The following is a 14,926-nucleotide window of genomic DNA, read 5'->3' on the forward strand; positions in this document are numbered from 1 at the left end:
TTACTTGGGCATACACATTGGATACATTAGCAGACCTGAAATGCAGCTGCCTCTGGGGTGGTGGGCCGCACTATCCAGCGCACAGCATAGTACATCCTAAGAGTCCAGGGGTGATTTATGAAGATAACCGGGTTATATAAGGAGATCAAATCAGGTATATCAGAAGAAACACCCCCTAGACAAAATAAGCCAGTTTGGACTAGAGCTCACAGAACTCCACACACACAAACCTCCCTCTATAGAGGCATCCCTAAAGCAACACCCCTAAAACCATAATACTAATACCCCACCGCATAATGGGGTTCAGCTTCTGCATTCCAATCTAACCTCTTCCTCCTGACACTTGTTGCAGCATTTGTGGTCCAGACAAAAATCCTATTACAGGGCAGTGTCAGGAGATCCAGGCTCCAGCCTTTATACAAACAAAAATCCTATTACAAGGGAGATCCTGTTTCTAGCCTTTATTTACAGAAGTCATTAGTACAAGGGACCCTCAGGGAAATCACGCTTCCAGGCTTTATACACTGAATTCCTCAGAAGCCCAGAGCCACTTTCAGTCAAGCATTTCGATGCAAACTACCCCAGAGTTATCTGCCATGGATTTAGAGAAAAAAGGCTTAGCAGTGCATGTGGCATTAAGGAGAAATGAAAGCGAGTCGCGCAGCGCTGGGCAATTTCCAGCGCTGTCCAGCGCTTCTGTCCAGCGCTGGGCAATTTCCATCAGCCATGTGCCCCAAATCCCGTGCGCCATTCAATGAAATCACAGCTGGACTGTGCGCAGTTTACTGCACAAAAGACACAGCCAGATTGAATAACCCCACCAGCCTTCTAAACCCAGCAGACGGCCATTACAGCACACTACACGCGCATGCAGCAAAGGCAGAGGGAAAGACACAGTTGTGGAGCAATTCTGATCCTTTGCAATTGCCACCTGGAGCACTAGCACTGCCAGACTGCCTTAGGTGGGTCAGGGAATACAGATGAGGAAAAGGGATCACAGCTCCTTTGTGTCTTCTTGGGACACAGCTGCAGCAAACCTAAAGAAGGTAAAGGCAGGGAGGCTGGAGTACACTCCTGCAGGGTCACACGCCATCTCTGATGAAGCCCGCCAGGATCAGCAGTGCTGCTCAATGGTCAGAGCACGTACCACTCTTCTATGTGTATGACAGCAAAAGGCTGCTGGGATCAATGCTGTCAAGCCCTGCACAAGAGATAGGAAGAAAGCTTCATCTCAATGAGCTTAGGTCAGGCCTCCATGAGGGACAGATTACCCCACATCTGCCTACTGTGGGGTGTCTTGCACCTTCCTCTGGAACTGGGCTAGAAAGATACAGGTCTGATGTGATCCAGAACGGCAGTTTCTATGTTCCCATGCTCCTATGTCCTTTGGGGGCCACACGGCTTGTGCATGCCCTGAGCCAGGAGCAGGGGAGTCGGCAGACAGCTTGGCAGCTCTGTGATCTGATACAAGTGTCTGGGAGAGGCACAAGCGGTCTATCATTGCTGGGCAGGGGATGGAAGATTCTACCCAGTCTGAGCTGCCTGAGATCAGAACATTGCGGTGCATGGCAATGTGATGCCATCCGTGGGTCATGAAGCAGAGAGCTGGTACAGAACCGGATGCTGCTGTCAATGACCCTGGCACAACCAAAACAATGACACCCCATCACAGCATCCAATAGAAAGAGCTGTCTGGCCCTACAAGAACCAGAGCTAACTCTACAGCCAACGACATAGCAAGGGGAGATAACCCTGAGCCCAGCCATCCTCTCCCAAGCCAGCCACAGCACATGGAATGGAAATCTGTGGTTTCCTGAGCATCTCACTCGTTAGCACACCATGGGATCAGGTGCCCTAGAAAGAGTATTTTCCCAGAAGAGTCATCCCCAAAAGGTACACAGAATTGTGTAACAAAGCAACAGAGGCCCTGAGGAGAAGGAGAGGACCAAGCATGGCAGGTGTGAGTCACATTATTTAACGTGCCTTTGGAAGGTGGCCAGATACCATGGTGATGGGCATGCTAAACCCAAATAGACTATAGGTCAGGGCAGTCAGTGTTTGCACCCAACTGGCAGTGGGTGAACAATTACGTGACAGTCAGCACACCAGGTGTGCATCAGTCCCATCATTAGGTCTTTTGAGCCCCCTGCTTCCTCCCCAGTGGGTGCTGGTCCGACAGCTGGTTCAAAGACAGGCTGCCCTTGCTGTTGTTAGCTTTGAGATGACCCTGCGGCATGCAACCTCCTAGAGGGAGTGAAAAGAGTAATAGGGGTGTGGTCCCTCCCTAAGAGCTTTTCCTCTAGTTTTGTCGCTACCAACAACTGGGTCAGTAGCTCAGCTGACACCTAGAAGCACACAATGGCGCCCAGACCACATTTCACGCCCTTGAACAGACTGAACATGACTTTCCTCTGCAGCACAAAGAACATTAGCCACACATGGTGTACGGCTGGTGCATCCGTGGGCATTTCAGGCATGCTCCACAAGCGTGCAGGAAATTGAAAGCAGCAGAGAAAACATCACCTGCAGTTGCCTGAGATACCCCCAGGCGGCACGCTGCCTTCCACATGTCAGAGCAAGGTTCCCGGAGCAAGAGGGGGCCGCTCCAAGCGCTGCAGTCCCTAACTGGATATGGACGGAAGCTGTGAGCCTCAGGGCCAGGCCAAGGGAAGATCATGGCACAGTGTGTGTGATGCTGGAACCCTTTCAGGAGACCACTTAGGAGGGAGTGGAGGCCCAACAAAAAAAGCCATCTCCCTACGATGTCCACTGACCCAAAGACTGACAAGTCACAGGGGGGAATATGAACAGAGAGGAAGGAGAGCCTTGTGCTACAGCACTGCCCTGGGATTCAGGAGGTGTATGTTCACCTCCTCATTCTGCCACAGACTCCCTGTGTGACCTTAGGCAAGTCCCTTAACCTCTCTCTGCCTCAGTTCCCCTCTATAAAATGGGGATAATGATACTCCCCTTGTCTGTCTTGTCTACTTAGACAGTTGCACAGAGACTGTCCCGCACACTGTATTTGTTCAGCACCTAGTGCAATGGGACCCCGTCTAAGAGGGGACTCTATTATTACCCCTTAATAATTACATATTATTGTATGTAATACAATAATCATAACAACTAGCAACAAGGCTGCTTGCATCAGGGACTGTTTTTCAACCTCTCTCTTAATAGACACCAGGATTTCAAGGTAAACATTATCGGATAGCCACACTATCGGTCCAGGATAAGAACAGTGTCCAATAGACATCTCAGCATAACCAGCTGTGGAAGTTGTTTGTTCAGACATCATATGTCAAAAGAGAAAAAGTTCAGCCTCTGGAAAATCTGCCTGTGTACAAGGACCTAGAAGCTCTGCAAACCTGGCACAAAAATCGTCACATTTACAGGACTATTCTGAGACCCCCCCCTGCTGAGACAGTTTAATTGGCCCTTTATAAAATGAGGATCCTCCTTCTACTCATTCAATAGGCCTATTTTATGGCTGACATGTCAAATGACTGTTTCAAGAGGATGGTGGATGTGACAGGTTCAGTCACAAAGACCCCCTTGGGTCTGTCACCTGACATGCTGGAATTATCTCTGAGCCCGTTTTCCCAGCTTGGGACTTCCAGAATCCTGCCTTGTTGAGCCAGCCACACTAGCTTGCTGCAACACAGACCCGGGTCTGGTCCACACCCCCAAAACTGCAGACTTTAACCAAAAACTGCTCAGCAGGTCACTTATCTCCAGCACCCAGACACCCAGTTCCCAATGGGATCCAAACCCCAAATAAATCGGTTTTACTCTGTATAAAGCTTATACAGGGTAAACTCATAAATTGTCAGCCTTCTATATCACCGATAGAGAGATATGCACAGCTGTTTTCTCCTTACCCCCCACCCCCCAGGTATTAATCACTTACTCTAAGTTACTTAATAAACAAAGGTGATTTTATTAAGTATAAAAGGTAGGATTTAAGTGGTTTCAAGTAATAACAGACAGAACAAAGTAAGTCACCAAGCAAAATAAAGCAAAAATACGGACGTCTAAGCCTAATACATTAAGAAATTGATTACAGGTAAAATTTCATCCTCAGAGATGTTCCAATAAGCTTCTTTCACAGACGAGACTCCTTTCTAGTCTGAGCCCAATCTTTTCCCCTGGTACAGTCCTTGTTAGTTTCAGCAGACATCTTAGGTGGAAACTAGGCATTCTCATGACAGGCAGCCCCCTTTGTTCTGTCCTACCCCCTTTTATAGCTTTGGCACAAGGTGGGAATCTTTTGTCTCTCTGGGTCTGCACCCCTCCTTCTAAATGGAAAAGCACCAGGTTTAAGATGGATTCTAGTATCAGGTGACATGTTCATATGTCCTGTGAGACCCCAGCCTCCATTCTTCCAGGGCTGGCCTCCACATACCCAGGAAGGTTTGCAAGTAAACAGAGCCATTTACAACCAATTGTCCTAGTCAATGGGAGCCATCAAAATTCTAAACCACCATTAGTGGCCCACACTTTGCATAATTACAATAGGACCTCAGAGTTATACTTCATATTTCTAGCTTCAGATACAAGAATGATACATGCATACAAATAGGATGACCACACTCAGTAGATTATAAGCTTTGTAATGATACCTTACAAGAGACCTTTTGCCTAAAGCATATTCCAGTTACATCATATTCATACTCAGAAGCATAGTTCCTTAAAACATATGGCATGCAACATCACAGTGGAGACTAGCAAAATCCTTTGACACAGCAGAAAGGCAAACAACCACTGATTCCCCTATAGTAGGGACCGGAGGAATTATGCCTCAATTGTTCACATAGACACGCACTGCCAGGCGTATTGTATTGCGAGAGGATTATCAGCAGAGCCGATAACGGTGTCAGTGACCCAGCCAAAAGACTGAACTCCAAGATGTGGAAAAAAAAAATTCCTGCAAATGAACTATAGCGTTTTTTACTGGACATTCAGGGCAAAATTCATGCTCAACTGACAACAAAGGTGAGCAGTCAATGCTCCCTGTTATCAGTCAAGTTGATTAGGATGAAATTGCACAAGCTTCTGGTGCTGGTGATAATGTGGAAGAGGCGGCTTTTGAGAACTGGGAGGCAGATGGGGACATGTTTATGAAAACCGAACCCCAAAACTGGATATGTAAGGTGAAAGACTTTAACCTTTCACCCAAATTGCGTGTGTCCAAAATTCTGCTCCAAGCTGAGCCAGTGAGTAGCCAATTCTAAAAGGGAAGAAAGGCGTCTGCATGCAGAAAAAGGAAATGTCCCTGAGTGTGCATGGAGTAGCAAATGGGAGTGGTGCTCTCTTATGATTTCAGTTGTAACTTTTGGCTAGCTTGGCACTTTTTAATTGAGTGGGGAGTTTTGTGGGACGGTTGAGAGAATGTCTGAGGACGGACCTGTACCATCAAATGCCTCAAGAGATGTGAGCTGCTGATGGACTGTATGTGTTTTTGGATCTGTTTTTTTCTGAGCCCAAAATTACTGGAATGGGGAAGTTCTTTGTTTGCATAAAAGTGACTTAGTCACACCCCACTGGGTGATGCTAGTTACTGTAGCCAAGGGACTTCCAAGGACGAGTTCCAGCAGGGAGGAACCAGCCATGCTACCATCTTCAAAAACAGAAGGTAAAAGGTGTCTCACACACTGCCCTGGTAGAGGTCCCCCTGCTATTTTGTTTGGGGCCCCCCTCACTGGGTCCCATGTACTCTTTAAGCTTCCTAAGGGTGAGTGGAAGCCAGATTCTGTCTCTCGCCCTCGGTCTCTAGGCACACTCTCGCGGTGCAGATTCTGTCTAGCAACCCCTCCTGAGAGCTGAGACCCCGTGGTCCAACTGCCTGGACCCTGTGCCAACTCCCCCAATCCTTAAACACAGCACCCCCTCTCTTAGAACTCTAGCCATTAGGGTTGCAGTTCACCCTATCAGGGGCATGGGTCTGTGAAAGCAAATGGCCTCACAGACAGACTTGGCACAGGATTCTAAACACCACTGCCTTTTCGCCCAGGAAATACACAGTAATAGACACACCTGTGTGCATTTCCCTGCCTCAGCTTCCCCAACCCTCAGGAGAATTCTTTAGGCTGAGGGCAGAGTCTCGGAGGGGTCCAAGTTCCCCGTCCTGCACATGGTTTCTCTTCAGAGCCATGGTATCTCTCTCTCATTCTGACTCTGACCTCTGTGTGAATGCCTTTCCACTCTCCTGTCTGATCTCACTTAGCTTTTGGTCTCTTCTCCCATTGGTGAGGTGAAAGACCCTCTTTTATAACCTCCCATCCCCTTTGTGGGGGATATCTGTTCAGTCTCATCAGGTGATCCAAGTCCCTCACCAGGTGATTCATTGTTTAGTTACCAGCCCACCTGGCAGGCTGGTTCTTCTGGGCATCAGCCAACTCTTTATCCAAGCGTCTTGTTTGAATAGAGGAGCATCAAGGTTTAACAACCCTCTGTCGTTATGCCTGTGCCATTACCCCTCCTAATTTCAGCCCAGAGTAGAGGTTAAAGGACAACCGAGAAGCCAACAAGGCCTACAGTCAAAATGCAGCCTGCAGGCTGACCCAAATGTGCATAGAGAGTCCCCAATATCAAGCTGAATTCACAAACTGTACATAGAGTGATCCCCAAGATGTCCCAAAAGGAGAAACCATTGCTTTTGCCCACTGCTTCTGGCTGTGGTTGCTGGCCTCTGGCCACGTGATGCCACGTTATCTGACAAAGAGGCCTGTGCTTCCTCCTCCTTGCAGCTGGCCACACAGGGGTAGGAGTCCAGCAATATGTAGCACCTAAGATCTACCATCTATGAGCAATCTACTTCTAGCCAGCCAGCAAGCCCTTTGATGTCAAATGGCTGAGCTGATTAAACCACCAGCTCGTCTTTCCAACCACGGACCCGCAGAAGCTGAACAAAACCACAAGCACCCTGCAGAAATATTACCTTGGGAGGAGGCTGAGGGTGTCCTTTTTCCAATTTTTATTCTACCTTAGTACTCTTGCACTTTTAAAAAACAACAACAACTCTAGCAGAGGGCTGGGGATGGGTGTATGTTTCTGTATGTGGAGAATCAACAGAATTTGAGAATGAGAAACTATTCTATAGGTGCCAAACACATAAACTAACCCTGTGTTAAACAACCTGGCTGTCTAAAGCAGTGTGGTCTCCAAAGTTTTTGGATTACACACCCCCACCGTGCCACCGAAGAAAGGAGAGGGGAAGACTTACCGCAGGCGTGCCGCCGAAGAAAGAAGGAGGGAAGACCTGCCGCAGGCGTGCTGCCGGAGGGGAAGACCTGCTGCAAGCGTGCAGAGCTGCCGCTGAAGAAAAAAAACCTTTAGACCACAGGATGCCCCCTGGGATCCTCTGGTGCACCCCCTGGGGTGCACGCACCCCACTTTGGAGACCACTGATCTAAAAGCTCAAACAGGCATAGCTTCAAGGGTTGGGAGTTGTATGTTTAAACCTGAGAAATGATGGTATTTTCACCCATGTTTTTTGGATAAATGTTAAGCATAAAAGCTGTATCACCTTGACTTGTACTAAATGTTTCATGCAACTCTTTGTGGGAGGGGAAGAGATTGGCTGTTACCCAAACCCTTATAATTCGGGCAAGCTGCCTTAACACACATCAGAGCTGGTTTCAACCTGAGGGATTTGACCCTCCCTGGTCAGCTGTGCAGCTGGAATGTAACATATCGATTGGCAACAAGATTAACAAGGCCATGTAACTTTGGGGACTGATGGCTAAACCAGACTGTTGCCTTCCCACATTATTAAACAAAGCATAAAGAATTGTTGGTTTATTTCATGGTTTAATCAACCTGATAATCAGATTAATTTGATGGTTTGATATCAACCCACTTTCTTTTAACGTGATTTGTTTATATGTTTTTTTCTGCCTTTGTCTTAGTTAATTAAGCTAATCAAACATATACAATTGGAAGCCTGTGTAGAGCGGCTGTTTTTTTCTCCTAGATATGAGGATTCAGGACTCCAAGCGGCCATGGGGCAGATAACAGAGACAACTGTGACCTGCTTAGTGATGTTCTGCCCCGATGGTCCTCATTTAACATAACTCATTGGATTAACTGAAATTAACAGAGTGGAAGAATCTCTAGTGGAGCGTGCATGTGCCTATTAGTGTGGTAGGAAACAGGCTGGCTATCTCAGTTCCGCTTTGTGTGTGCATTTGTGCCCTTACATTGTGTCCTCAGCAATGATGACAGAAACCATGGGGCACGTAGGCTGTTGGTCCACAGCCACTAAAAAAAAGCTTCCCTGTCAAAATATGTATGAGAATAACTCCTAGTGTTTACAAAATATGCTTTCAATCCACCCCTTTCTTTTTCTCTCGCTGTATGGAAATAGCCTAAAAACTGAAATTTATGGTGTTGCTAAGTGGTACAAAGAGCAATCAGCTCCTTCTTCCATAAAATCTTAAACTTGGTCTGGAAGGTGACCCCTTGGGTAATAAGATTGCTGTGCCTATAAAGAAATAAAATGTATTTCTGTTCATTCTAATTAAAAAAAGATGTATCGCAATCCATTAGTGATGGACAGCAGCTCCCAGTCCCGCTCTTGATCAATGGACCTCAGTAATTAAAGACCTTCTACCTGATAAACAGATCAGAGGATGGATGCCTTGCCTAAGGGGACGATGGTCACCTGTCCTGCTGAATTTTACTCTATGGACCTAATTCTCTTCTCCCCTATGTCAGTGTAACTTTATCTGTTGACCTGTGTAAGAGAGGAGAAAACCTAGACCTATGCCATATGACACTTAGGGCTATCTGAGCGAACAGTTGACTTGATTGCACAATGACAGCTAAGTGATATTTAATTTCTGTATTTTGGTTCACTGTTTCTTTGCATCCATACACATAAATAAAAGACTGCTAAAAAGCCCTCACCTGCTACAAACTGTTCTGACTGCATACTCAGGGATCTACAGAGTATTTCTCTCTTCCCTGGATGTCAAATTAAGATTTATGCTGGGCTATTTAAGGTGTACGACCATTACCAAGGAGCAATAATACTCACAATACATTCCCCATCCAGCTGCATACTGGGGGATGTAAAGCTTACTGAATCTCTCATTGCATCACTTGAAGGGTACTAGTACTTAGATCTACGGCATGTACACCTCCTACAGTACCCGGACACTGGCATCCATCGATTCTTTTTCTGGCCAGAACATACAGCGAATGGGCACTTTTTACTCAAGTAGTGGGCAGGGGTCAGTCAAGAGTGGCAAATTAACAGCTCCCGAGTTGCTGGGTTTTCAGAACTGCTGCACTTCAAAGAAGTCAGTGAGAGCTGTGGGTCCTCACCACATTTGAAAATCAGGGTCTAATCGTTTTATAGCTCGCTCGCTCTCTGCCCGAGAGATTTCTTTTGTGTAGAACTGGTCGGAAATATTCAGTCAAAATGATTTTTCAGTAGAAAACAACAACAAAATGGACGTTTTTGTGAAAAATATCCTTTGTTGGATTTTCTACTCTGTTTTTGGCAACCAAAAGCTGACCCTTTTTGGCTCCAACCTCAAAACATTTTGGGTTTTTCAACAACCCCCACCCCCAAAAACCAGTTTGACTAAAATGGGGAGAAAGCTGATTTTTGTCAACATTTTTCACAGGAAAAAAGAACGGTTTCCCAAGCAGCACTGTTTTAGGGGTATTACCCACATATTTATCTGGGTGGTTTCTTTATTTGAGAGTCACTTTTCTGGTGATAAGTGGGTGCCGCCTCACCATTTCCTTTTGTTTCTAACCATGTTTCCTTTTCCTCCTGCATTATATTCCTTTCCCCATTCCAAGTGCTCCTCACTGGCTGGCCACAGATAGTGGGGCATGCCATGCTGTGCACACCGGCCATCGGGGATCAGATGGTTGGTCAGAGCAGCCCACAGTAAAGTTAGCTGCCACCCACAGCTGTGATGTCTGGTCACAGGTTGGGGGGTTAAGGAACACTTGTTTCTGATGCTAGTAGACCAAGTGCCAGCTCATGCCAAGGTCTCAATTGGATTCTAACAGATATGTAGCTGGAATTGGTCTGGTTCACTTGTGGGTTAATATTGATAACATAGGTATTAAAATGAGAAGAACGTGTTTAAACTCACAAGCATTCAGTAATCTGACTTGTAATATCTGTGTTCCATATTGTAATGCAATATCTGAGTGGTTGTATTGTGAGTTTCTCTTACTGCATGAGTTGCCAAACAGAAGAGAGGCATATTACTGTGAAGAGCTGCTCTTCTACAGAAATTGTTACGCCTCTCCCACAAGAGGAGCCCGATTGATACCAGACAGGCTATGGCTGGTTCTTACAACTGGAAAGTCCCTACCTCTGGATTGAGAAACCATCAACAAAAGGACTAAAGACTCTTGCTGTTGTTCTGTTCTTCTCCCCCTGAAGATGAGTCATGCAAATGGATTCCTCCCATCAGCTGAGTTTGCAGCTCAGAGCAGATGACAGGAAAGGATTAAATACCCCAAACCAAAGGATCTCTATGATGTTTGGACTCGGAAGGCCAAGGTGGTTCTAGGCAAAAGCAAGAGATCCCCAGCTGCTTAGCCTGGATTAGCCCTAAAGGACAAATAGAGCTTGATGATTACAGAAGCCTATTTTACCTTTTGAAACTTAAAACTAACTCATTTGTGTGTCTTTGTTTGCTTTAACCTTGTAAATAACTCTCTATTTTCCTTTTCTATTTAATAAATCTTCATATAGTTTATTATAGAACTGACTACAAAAATTGTCTTTGGTGTGAGACCTAAAGCGCAATTGACCTGGGGTAAGTGACTGGCCCTTTAGGAATAGGAGTAACATGAATATTGCTGTGATTCTTGGTGTAAGGGGCCATCTGTCACAGCAGTACGCTCACCTGGGTGGCCAGACAGACCAGCGTGCCCAAGGGGACTGTCTGTGATTCTTTGTTGAGGCTGTTACAGTGTCTGAGGAGTTTGCACTTGGTGCTTTTGGTTGGTGAAATCTAAGTTTAGAACTCACAACCAATTTGGAGATTGTGCCCTGGTTTTTAACAGTCTGCCCAGAGGTTGGTCAACTCATGCTCTTGTGTCATGATGTTCTCTCTCAACTGGACTTGCTGTGCTTGTGAGCTAACAGTATCACAACTTTGCCACGTAGCGCTTCCCCTGCAATAGAGATTCAGAATAGTAGGGCTGTACACTGTGTTTGCTGGGTGCTGCGGTCTCTACACACCCTCATGTGCCATACTCCCTTATGATCAAGAGATGGGTTCTAGGCAGTGCAGTGTAGACATGCACATGCTGGAAGATGGGGTCACCCCGGCACATCGCTCATAAGCCAACATCCTCCTTTCAGCACAGGGGCAGAGGCCATAGGTTGAGCTTGCTGGAAAACGGCATCCCAGCTACTCACAGTGCTGCTGGCCTTTTATCTGTAGTGGTCACTCCTCCCTTGGTCAGTGGGTTTTGTTCCCTTCTGCTATGGAGGGTAATTCATGCAGAATCAGTCTATGAGAAGCATTTGGCCCTCATTTCTTCCACAAAGGGCCTGGGAGGCCCTAGCACATAGCAGACACCTTGCTGGAAAAGAGGCAGAACTGTACTGTGTATTGCTTCATGCCATTCCTTCTGGGGCTCAGTGCTTTCAGCCTCTGGTAGGAGCTGCAGGAGGGGCCAGCGTTCAACACCTGTTGTCATCTCAGGGCCAGAGCACTGCCTTCCATGTTGGTGGCTGGGACCCTGGGTCCTCTGCAGTTACATCCTTCTAAGCCATGTGCTGTGCCTTCCACCTTCAGTGGGCCCTGCCAGAAAATCCAGTAGTGCAAATTTGTGCTGCAAATACACACATCAGGGATTGCTGGAACCCAGTTAGGCAACAATTCATATCGTTTGCAATCACCACGCATAGAAGCTTGTCAACAGTCAGCAAACCAACATGCTTTGGTTCTTGACCCCTTGCGTGCTGCCAGGGGACCTCCACTGTCCCAGAACAGCTTTAGCACTCTCTCTACTTATGCCAGACTGTGGAGATTCTACATAAGGGTTAATCAGGAATCAGGGGTTGGGCAGTGAGGCCTGGCGGTTGAAGCAGGAGTCAGTAGCAAGGAATAGGAGCCCAAGGTCAGAGACTGAGTCAGAGGCCACAAGTCAGGAAGTGGAGCTGAGGGTCAGGACCGGGTCACTTGGAGTGAGGCAAGGCAGCCGCCTGGCTGGGAACAACCAAGCTCAGCACAGGAGCTATCCTAGCTATGAGTGAATGCTTTGAACAGCCACTGAACTGCAGCTGCTGGGTTTAAGAGCTGGTCTGCTGACTTTTCCCCACCAATCAGATGGCATAGCCAACCAGGCTGCCTGCTATAGCCCAGCTGTGCTCATTAGCTGGCCTATAGCCTGGCTCTGCTACAGGCCCTGATTCCTGACACCCTGCCATAGTCCCTTCTCCTTGGTATGGGATCAGGTGCCATAGCAGCACTCTGCTTAATTGCAACTCCCAAGTTAATGTAACTGCTGCTTGTCCACTTTAAATCATTCTTGCCCTGTTTCTAGTGCTATGAGGGGAAACGTTTGTACAGCGCCTACCACAGTGGGGTCCTGGTCCACAATGCCTAGGCACTTCTGCCACACAAATACTAGTACATAATACCAACTTGCAAACTCCAGCCAAGCAGAAAGCCAGAGACTATAAAAAAATCAATGTGAACAGAGACAAACCACTGCAATTCACACAATAATCTGCCCACATCATTTCAAAACCTGCATCTATATGCATGCAGGAATGCAGACCCAGCAGAGCAAAATTACCTATAAGCTTAGTGGAAGTGGTAGATCCAGACATTTGGAATTCAGTTTCAATGCTTACCCGTTCCTGTGGAGGTGTCATGGTTTCTGGTTTATTTAGATGTTACTTTAGGCAGCTATGGGGTGCTGCTAACAGATAGCGTTCTTTTACGTCCACACTGCAGTCCGAGGTACAGGCTGGCATACCTGTACTAGCTTTCATCTGACTAGCTCAGCTAAAAATTGAATGGCCTTCAGCAAGGGCTGTACAAACCTGCCTGGAGCCATAGGTACAGGCCCCATTGCTAGTTCAATCCGGGGTCCACGCAACTGCGGCTTCTCTGCTATTTCTAGCCACACTAGCTGGATTAAAGCAAGCTGCAGTCACACCTCCGATTGCAAAGTAGGCATACTGTAAGGGTATATGCTTGAATTTCACAGTCACCAAACTGTGATGCAATCCCTTCATTGTATTGACAGAACTGTGTATATCACAGATCCAGTTGTGTTCTCCTAAAGGGGAGAGACGTTGCCCAGATTGCACCAAAACTGGTCTCATCTTCCTATCTATTGTGGCTATCTATTGTGTCCAGTCAATCTCTCCACCCAGGCACAGACTGACTCACACAAGTGAAAGGGAAGGCAGAAGAAAAAGGAGGAAAGTGGGGAGAAGCAACTCTGAGCCAGCCCATGACGCATGAGGGGCTGTGATGTTGTTCCTTCAGGCTGACGCAGACCCACCTGGATTGGAGGAAATTCTAACACTGGTTAAATTCTATGGGCTGTGCAACGGATTAGTTTAGATGATCACAGTGGTCCCTTCTAGCCTTGGGATCTATTAATCCCTTTCAAGCAGCAGAGTCCGTGGTCCACCAAACATCAGCTCAGGCTCAATTCAGAGATAAGGTCCATTTGCCAGATGAAATCTCCTCCTCTGTCCAGCTGTCAGGGGCTAACAGAGTCACCATCAGATAAGCAGGCACAGGCCAAATTCAGGACCAACCAGAGTTCCTTGTTGGAACTTGGGAAACTCCACCGGCTGAGGTTCAGATCAGCTTAACACTCATTAGTCTTGTTATACAGGGTGAAAAAGAAGAATAGCAAAGGAAAGGGATAGACCCAGAACACTAATGACAAAAACAGGCACTTTCCCAGAATCCCTTGGTATTTTGTAACAATATATTCCACAGAAAACTACAATGGATGCTCTTTCCAGGTGCTCTTGGGGGGCTGGAGTTCTGTTTTGAGCCATTACATAGATAACAAGAAGGCACCAAAGTATCAGATAACTCAGGAGTGGGGGTTGTGTCTGGGGCTCATTTCTATCCTGAAGCATTGCTAGATGTGCCAGTTTCCTTTGTACAACCTTATATGTACCAGAATAAACATGTAAAGCCAATTCAGCGCCCATTTAAAAGCAAAGGACCCACCATCCTCAGGAAACCACAGCTTTTCTTTTGTAGCAATTTGTAAGTTTTGTCCTGATGGTGCACACTGGGTGGGCGACAGTTGCTTTGTGAAGAACACGGAGGGGAAGTTTTACAGCTTGGCTGCTGAGAAGCATAGATGTTGCAGCCTGTGTCACAGCAAGGTGCTTAAGGCTGTAAGAAATGTTGGTGAGCATTAATTATCTTCCTGCAGCTGTTCCTTAACCCTCGCTTACTTGCCTTTTTAAAGGCAGTGCCACAATAATGCCTCTGAAGGAAATCAAAGCAGAATGTTTGATGGAAAGAAAGAGAGACAAGCTAAAGGTTAAAAGGAAAAGCACTGTGCAAACAGCTTTTAAGTTGCTTTGTCTGCCACTGTCTAGAGTGCCTTTCCCCAACCCCCTGCTCCAGCTTTGAATTCAAACACCACTGGAGAATATAGCTAACAGTTCACGCAACTGCTGGCAGAATTATGAAAACCTTCTTTATGGGAGGTTGTTTCACGGATGTGGAAGCCTTTTGTTCTTTATGATTTATGGGGTCTGTTTGGTTTTTTGTTTAAAACTTCAAATTAATGCAGCACTTGTGAAAGGTGTTCCGCTGACAGCCCAGAAAACTGAAATCACTCTGCTGCACCATGGGTGTATTTTAAACACCCAGACCAGACAGAGGTGGAAATAATCTGTTTCCCACAGATCAGGCATATCAAGTCAGCGTCAGTGTCATTAGGGAGC

Source organism: Eretmochelys imbricata, chromosome 8 (assembly GCF_965152235.1).
Source record: "Eretmochelys imbricata isolate rEreImb1 chromosome 8, rEreImb1.hap1, whole genome shotgun sequence".
Taxonomy (NCBI): Eukaryota; Metazoa; Chordata; order Testudines; family Cheloniidae; genus Eretmochelys; species Eretmochelys imbricata.